The sequence below is a fragment of the Suricata suricatta genome, chromosome 12, assembly GCF_006229205.1.
Source record: "Suricata suricatta isolate VVHF042 chromosome 12, meerkat_22Aug2017_6uvM2_HiC, whole genome shotgun sequence".
NCBI classification, from domain to species: domain Eukaryota; kingdom Metazoa; phylum Chordata; class Mammalia; order Carnivora; family Herpestidae; genus Suricata; species Suricata suricatta.
In genome coordinates, this window is record NC_043711.1 from 93,404,684 (window position 1) to 93,412,669 (window position 7,986).

At 46.0% G+C, this 7,986-nt stretch overlaps 1 non-coding gene across 1 annotated transcript; it reads left to right on the forward strand.

The window, feature by feature from the left end:
• Positions 1–2,527: 2,527 nt before the first annotated feature.
• On the forward strand, positions 2,528–2,599 carry TRNAK-CUU. Its single transcript has one exon. It is a non-coding gene; the product is annotated as a tRNA-Lys (tRNA).
• The last annotated feature ends 5,387 nt before the right edge of the window (positions 2,600–7,986 follow it).

A 7,986-nucleotide genomic window follows, 5' to 3' on the forward strand; every position in this document is an offset into this window, starting at 1 on the left:
GGAGAGAGAGAAATTCAAGCAGGCTCCAGCCTGACTCAGGGCTTGATCTCATGATCCTGGGATCATGACCTGACCCGAAAGTAAGAGTCAGATGCTCAACCAACTGAGCCACCCAGGTGCTCCCAGCAGTTTCTTATAAAGCTAAACACTCCATTATCATATGACTCAGAAATCCTACCTAGACATTCTGTATCTTTTTTTTTTAAAGGCCAAGCCCTGAGTTGAGATCAAGAGTCAGATGCTTAACGACTGAGCCACCCAGGTGCCTGATATTTTATAATTGATTGTGATGGTGGGTACATGACTATATACTTTGTCAAAACTTACAGAACTAAAAAGGATGAGTTTCCCTACATGTAGATTAGACCTCAAGACACCCGAGGCCTTTATTTTGATTAATTAAAATGTTCTTTTAAATTAAAAAAAAAATTTTTTTAATGCTTTATTTATTTTTGATACAGAAGAGACAGAACATGAGAGGGGGAGGGTCAGAGAGAGAGGGAGACACAGAATCTGAAACAGGCTCCAGGCTCTGAGCTAGCTGTCAGCACAGAGCCTGATGCGGGGCTTGAACCCACGAACGTGAGATCTGACCTGAGCCGAAGTCGGAGGCTTAACCGCCTGAGCCACCCAGGCACCCCATAAATGTTCTTTTAAATTTTAAGTAGGCTCCATGCCCCGCGTGGGGCTTGAACTCACGACCCTGAGATGAAGAGTCACATGCTCTATGGACTGAGCCGGCCAGGCGTCCCCGATGACATTAAAACAAACAAAAACAAGCAAACAAACACACAGCTGACAGTAACAAGGAATCGTGAAGAATGCAGAGCAGCTAGGATCCTCCGGTATTGTCGATGAAATACGGCACAAATACAAAATATCAAATTATAACACAGTACAACCAATTTGGAAGATGTTGGTGATCTCTTGCGAAGTTAAACCCACGACTGACCTAACGCAGCGATCGCCCTGCTAAGTACGTACCCAGGCTGAGTCCATATGTCCCCACAAGCTCATATGACAAAGTCCACAGCAACGTTTTTCCTCATAGCCCCACACCGGAAACCACCCAAACGCCCATCAGTGGGCGAATGAAGCAACAAATTATGATGTATTGATATAGCGGCTTTATTTTGTTCACTTCTGTCTCCCTGGGACCTAGTAGGCTGTTTATGTCGTGATTCTAAACTTTGAGCAGACAGCGTCTCTAATCATAGGATTCTGTAAAGATTTCCCACCGCGGAACCACCCAGCTCCTGCAGCAACAGAAAGGGAAACAGAACTTCCTCTTGGGTTCCGCCTTCCACCAAGTGGCCCTGACCCCAGGGCTGTTGTCCCAAAGGTGAGCGGCACGTAGCAGCTGACAGAAACTCGCTGCACACATATCTTTCCTTTTCCACGCTCAGTGCCCTCCTGCTGGCAGCTTGAAACTGGCCACGGATGGAGGATTTGCGTCTCCAAATCGGAGCACACGGCGCCTCCGGGCTTGTTTCCAAGAGCCAGTTGACCAGGACACCAGGGTTGCTGCTGTCCCTAATCCCCGGCTGCCTCCGGGACTCCTGCTGGCTTCTCAGATTTTCCATAACTTGTGTAACCAATCCCCCACACCAAATTCCCACGGCGAGCTTTTAAAATCCTTGTTGATAGAAGAGACGCGTTTCTTTACCTCTTGCTTTCAGAACATGTCTGGGTCTTTAGTCACATAATTTGGGTGGAACAAAAAATCGACTTTGTGCTTCATGGCAGTTTCCATAGAGGCTGTTGACTTCCTGTTCTAATTTCTTGTTCTGGTGTCTTCCCGGCCGGCTGCCCATCTGTCATGCATTCTTAGCTTCATTCCACCATCTCTCACATACCATGCCTTTTTGCTTGTTTGGGTTTCCATTTTCATTTTTCTGGCATACATCTTTAATTCATTTTAGTTGGAAGGGTTCTGCTTGTTTGATATGGAAATGTGGGTCTCAAGCACTTAAAAAAAATGTCTAAGCACTTTTTGCTGAAAAATTTTAGCTCCCTATACCGAAGGATTTCCTTGAGCTGATATTCCCACACACTGATTTGGTCTTGGTCCATTTTTATTCTATTTTCTGGCATATTCACGGATATACAAATTTTTCCAGTAACTATATTTTTAATGTCTAGAAACTTTGTCCTGTTGTCTGATTGTCTCCCTTTTCTTACAGCCTGTTCTTTAAATAAAGTTAGAGGGGCGTCTGGCTGACTCAGTCAGGAGAGCATGCGACTCTTGATTTCAGGGTTGTGAGTTCGAGCCTCACGTTGGGCGTGGAACTTACTTTAAAAAACAAATAAATAAAGATAGAGATAACTGTGCTTGGATCTATAGACAAAAAGTGGCAAGAAAAAAAGTTTTTTGCGCAAACAATCTTGCAACAACAAACCAGAATAAACACCATCTTTCAGGCATATTGTGCTGGTGAGGCTCTGGGGAAGCAGGCTCTGGCATACACCTCTGGGGCAACTTTCGTGGGGGCAATCTACCAACATGTCTCAAAAGTGCTCTGAGGGCGCCTGGCTGGCTCAGTCGGTAGAGCATGCGACTCTTGATCACAGGGTGTGAGTTCAAGCCCCACATTGGGCATGGAGTCTGCTTAAAGGATAATAATAATAATAATAGGGACACCTGGGTGGCTCAGTTGGTTGAGCGTCCGACTTCAGCTCATGACTTCAGGTCATGATCTTTTGGTCTGTGAGTTCGAGCCCCACATCAGGTTCTGTGCTGACAGCCTCAAGCCAATAGCTTGCTTTGGATTCTTTGTCTCCCCTTGCCCTTCCCCTGTTCTCTCTCTGTCTCTTTCTCTCAAAAATAAGTAAACATTAAAAAACTTTAAATAATAAAATAAAATCTTTTTAAGTTTATTTAGTTTGAGAGAGAGAAGGAGAGAGAGGAAGAGAGAGCATGAGCAGGGGAGGGGCAGAGAGAGAGGGAGAGAGAGAATCCCAAGCAGACTCTGTGCTGTCAGTGCAGAGCCCTGTGTGGGGCTTGAACTCATGAACTGTGAGATCATGACCGGAAATAAAGTCAAGAGTTAGATGCTTAACTGACTGAGCTACCCAGGTGCTCCAATAAACTCTCAAAAAAAGTATTCTGGCATTTTCCCTTTGACCCAGCAATTCTGCTTTCCGATATTTATATCACGCATACACCTGTACACATACAGAAGAAAGCGAGTACAAGGTTTTTTATTGCAGAATCATCGGTCATTGCAAAAGCGGAAGCAATCAAAGGTCCCATGTACAGGGAATGACGGAGACCCAGGGAACGGTGTGCCGTGATAAGGAAAGAATGAGGGAGCTCTGAGTCCTGGGAGGGAGTGACCTTCAGGATATACTGTTGAATGAAACAGTCAAACTGCAGAAAAAATTTATACAGAATGCCACCTTTTGTATAAAGGGGCTAAGCGTTTATGTTTGCTTAAAGACACAGAGGAAGTATCACAAGAAACTAGCAGGCGTGTTCAGCAGCCGTGCGGGGGAGGGGGAGGAAGTGGTGGGTGAGGACGGGTGAAAGTCAGTTTTTTCAATGTATTGCTTTTTAGCTCACTTTGCCTTTTTTTAAAAGTGTATTTATTTATTTTGAGAGAGAGAGAGAGAGAGAGAGAGAGAGAGAGAGACTGAGTGATCAGGGGAGGGACAGAGAGAGAGGGAGAGAATTGCAGGTGCTGTCAGCACAGAGCTGATGTGAGAACTCAGGAACTGTGAGATCATGACCTGGGCTGAAACCAAGAGTAGGACCCTTAACCAACTGAGCAGCCAGGCCACCTGCCTTTTTAAAAAATTTTTTTAACTTTTATTTATTTTTGAGAGAGACAGAGTGTGAGCTAGGGAGGGGCAGAGAGAGAGGGAGACATAGAATCCGAAGCAAGCTCCAGGCTCTGGGCGGTCAGCACAGAGCCCAACATAAGGCTTGAACTCATGAAGTGTGAGATCATGACCTGAGCCGACATTGGTGGCTTAAACGACTGAGCCACCCAGGAGCCCCTACGATTTTATTTTTAAGTTATCCATACAGCCTAAGGGTTTACACACACAACCTCGAGATCAGGAGTCACATGTACTACTAACTGAGCCAGCCAGGCACCCTTCACTTTGCTTTTTGAATCTTATGAATGTTTTTTTTTTTAATTTTTTATTTTTGATACAGAGAGAGACAGAGCATGAGAGGGGGAGGGGCAGAGAGAGAAGGAGACACAGAACAGGAAGCAGGCTCCAGGCTCTGAGCTAGCTGTCAGCACAGAGCCTGACGCGGGGCTCGAACCCACGAATGTGAGATCTGACCTGAGCCAAAGCCGGAGGCTTAACCGACTGAGCCACCCAGGCGCCCCTTATGAATGCTTTTTATTGAAAAATTAAATAAAGGGGCACCCGGGTGGCTCAGTCGGTTAAGCGTCTGAATTCAGCTCAGGTCATGATCTCATGGTTGGTGGGTTCAAGTCCCGCCTTGATGGCTCCGCACTGGCAGTGTGGAACCTGCTTTGGATTCTCTCCCTCTCTCTGCCCCTACCCAACTTACGCGCGTGCACGCACACACATGCACACACACGCATTCTTTCTCTCTCTCAAAATAAATAAATACACTTAAAAAATTAAATAGAAAAGATTAAAGCCAAAACAGATCGATCATTTCAGGTTCCATACCCATAATAAATGCGGGCCTTTTATACATCATCTCATCGAAACCTCAGGCTGAGAAGCAGTAGTGAAAAACCCCATTTATGGAGGGAGAGACTGATGCTCAGAGAAGTTAAGTTACCCAGGTACTTGTGACTCTGTGAGCTTAACGGGTGTCTCACTTGAGATCTTTGCTCTCAACACTAGGCTGACTGAGCTAGTTAACACTTAACTTCCACATCTCACATCCCTTTTGCATATTTTGTTTTCATTTCCCTGTGTCCCCACCCAGTCCCTGCACAAACGAATACATAATTCTGTGTAATTGTCACTGTAATGAACTTTCAATCTTCTACTTTGTAGGTAATATTTGTTTTTTAACTTATTTTTTAAAGTTTATTTATTTTGATGGAGAGCGTGCGCCCAAACAGGGAGGGACAGAGAGAGATGGAGTGAGAGAATCCCAAGCAGGCTCCGTGCCGCCAGCGTGGAGCTCGAACCCACCAACCGCGAGCTCATGACCTGAGCCAAAATCAAGGGTTGATGCTTAACCGCCAGAGCCACCCAGGCGCCCCCTAGAGGAGAGAGGGGGAATCTGTCTCAAAAGCTTGCCTCGTGGCCAGGGACGGGAGAGAGCTTCCGAGCTGGCGGCTGGTAAGATGCCTCCCAGGTGCACAAAACAGATGAGACTAATCTTGCTTTAACTTCGATATGAATTGATATTTAAAAAAAATTGACCCAATTCATTGTTCTCTCTTTAGTAAAAGACTTGAGTTAGTTTCTTGAGGCTGGGGTAACATATACCCATTATAAACTTGGCTTAAAACAGCATACTTCTGTCATACTTCTGGAGGCTAGAAATCTGAAAGTGAGGTGTCTGCAGGTGTGGATTCTTCTGGAGGCCCCGAGTGAGCCTTTACTCCAGGCCTGTCTCCTAGCGTCCGGGGGGGTGTTAGCAATCCTTGGTGCTCCTGGCATGGGACCGCATCTCTCTGTCTGACCCCTGCCTCTGTCTTCACGTGCTTCCTTTTTTTTTTTTTAATGTTTTTGTTTAATTTTGAGAGAGAGAGAGAGAGAGAGAGAGAGAGAGACAAAGTGAGCAAGGGAGGGTCAGAGAGAGAGGGAGACAAAGAATCCGAAGCAGGCTCCAGGCTCTGAGCTGTCAGCACAGAGCCCAAAGGGGCTCGAACCCACGAACCGTGAGATCATGACCTGAGCTGAAGTCAGACGCTTAACCAACTGAGCCACCCAGGCGCCCTGTTCACGTCATTGTCTCTCTGGCCACAGTGATTGGCTTGGAGTGATTCAGGCTGAGCCACTGAGAGCCCACCTCAGTTTCTTGGAAGATTTGACAACGGGATTTCCTTTTCCCACTGGGGTTGCTAGGCTGGTGGGAAGGAACCTGGAAGTAATGTGGAGGGAGCTTCAGGAGGGGAAGCCAACATGGAGGAAAAGACCTAGGAGAATAGAGACACCTGACAGCCGTGCACCTCAGAGTCACCGACGCCTGATGTCTCCCCAACATTTTGTTTAAGCGAGTTTAGGTTGGGCTTACATTCCTTACAAAATGACTTCTGACTAATACCTCAAATCATTATAGCAAAATGCTCTGCTTCTAATATGGGTTCAGTGAACCTAGATTATCTTCATAATAATTTTGTTATTGCTCATTGCGTGGATACTTTGAGCCAGTCTTTAGAATCAGAGAGATCTGGGTTCCAATGATATCTCCACTGCTTATTATACGGACGAGCTTGGGGAATGTTGATGAAGTATACAAAACCGTTTATCTTTTTTTATTAAAATTTTTTAAATGTTTTTATGTATTATTGAGACAGAGAGACAGAGCATGAATGGAGGAGGGGCAGAGAGAGAGGGAGACACAGAATCTGAAGCAGCCTCCAGGCTCCAAGCTGTCAGCACAGAGCCCAATGTGGGGCTTGAACTCACAAACTGTGAGATCATGACCTGAGCTGATGTTAAACCCTTAACCGACTGAGCCACCCAGGAACCCTCCCCGCCACACCATATTTATTGAACACCAGCTATATGTCAGTCCAGAGCAAAGGGAGTTCATGTTCAAATCCCAGCTCTGCCGTTGCTTAGTGTTGGCCAAGTGACTTAAGCCTTTGAAGCTTAATTTCAGGAAAGAAGGGTGATAAAACCTACTCCGAAGTGAAAATAAAGGGAGAAAACTAACCAATAGGGAAACTAAAGACATAAGGAGAAGGTTAAAGAGGAGACTAACAAGTAAATTACAACCATACAGTAGGCATTTCGCGGCTGCCTGTCCACCCCCCTCCTCTCTCTGGAACACAGACCAGAACCACACGTTGTATGTGAGATGTTCTTCCTCTATTACTTGCTGCTTCCTTTCTCCTTAAATATCCTTTCCTTTGGACAGGATGTTCCTGGAGGAGCCCACGAGGCAGAACATCTCTGCTAACTTTAGTTTGCTATTTTCAGCCTAAATTTGTTCCTGGACCATCAACCACGGACGAGGCGCCACCTCGGGGTGGACATGTCTCCCATGGTGCGCCGGTGCTTCGCAGGACTGAAAAGCTTATTTTCACTAACATCTGAGCCTGAAAACCTGGCGTGCATCTGGGTTAGTGGCCTCTTGTAGCCTAAAAACCCTGAACTGTAGAAGGAAGGGCATGATGAATGGATTTTCAGCATTACAAAAAAATTTTTTTAATTAAAATTTTTTTTGGTTTTGCATTATTTATTTTTTAAAGTTTATCGGGGCGCCTGGGTGGCTCAGTTGGTTAAGCATCCGACTTTGGCTCAAGTCACGATCTCACAGTTCATGGTTTCAGGTCCTGTGTCAGGCTCTGTGCTAACAGCTCAGATCCTGGATCCTGCTTCTGATTCTGTGTCTCCCTCCCTCTCTCTCTCTCTCTCAAAATTAAATAAACATTAAAAAAGATTAAAAAAAATAAAGCTTATTTATTTATTTTGAAAGAGAAAGAAACAGCACAAGTGGGGGGTGGGGAGAGAGAGAGAATCCCAAGCAGGTTTCACCCTGTCAGCACAGAACCCGATGTGGGGCTTGAACCCATGAAGCCATGAGATCAGAAACCAGGAGTAAGGCACCTAACCAACTAAGCCACCCAGGCTCCCCAGCATTCTTGTTTTTATGGAAATGGGGAAAAAACACCCACCCTTCCCTCCCTCCTCAAGACCTTCTGCCTAACTGTCCCCCCAGGGGACTGAGAAGCTCGGGCATTTGTCCACTGACCCCTGTATCACACTGGTTCAAGATGACCCCTGGTGGCATCAGGTCCCTGAACCTTTTTCTGGGCTGTCCTGCAGGCAGACCGCAGGCGGAGAGGCCTGGTGGGGGGGCGGGGGGGG